Source organism: Penaeus monodon, chromosome 27 (genome assembly GCF_015228065.2).
Source record: "Penaeus monodon isolate SGIC_2016 chromosome 27, NSTDA_Pmon_1, whole genome shotgun sequence".
Lineage (NCBI taxonomy): Eukaryota > Metazoa > Arthropoda > Malacostraca > Decapoda > Penaeidae > Penaeus > Penaeus monodon.
The window spans coordinates 18449555-18450023 of record NC_051412.1 but is presented as its reverse complement, the minus strand read 5'-3'; positions in this window follow the sequence as shown (position 1 = coordinate 18450023).

Below are 469 nucleotides of genomic sequence, written 5' to 3'. Positions count from 1 at the left end.
ACAGTTATATTAATCTTTGCCGTATTCACTGTTCGTATACTTGTACCATTTCACTGCAATCATATGTTCACAGGAATATTAAACGCTATTTCCGTCTTACAGCTAAGCAATCTCTACTCTTCTTCCTTTATCATCGTAATCGAATGTTCTTTCCTTCAACAAATCACACCCCAACCCCCTCTGCATCAGCCTGCAGTGCCGGTATCTGAGCCAGCGCTGCAAGAGCCAGGAAGTGGGATTAAGGGTTGGAGATAAGGAAGGCACCGTGAACACATTGCATAATGTCAAGTGCACCGACCTACCTATTGTCATTGAGCGGACACGCTTTTTGGGTATATAGGCTGTTAATATTATATCATAGATTGAAAGAAGAAAAAGAAGACGATACTTGGTGTATCGTTTCAGATCTGTTGGTGTTTTGGTGTTAAGGTCTCTGTTTATGTTATTGAAGAAAATGGTAATTCATAGA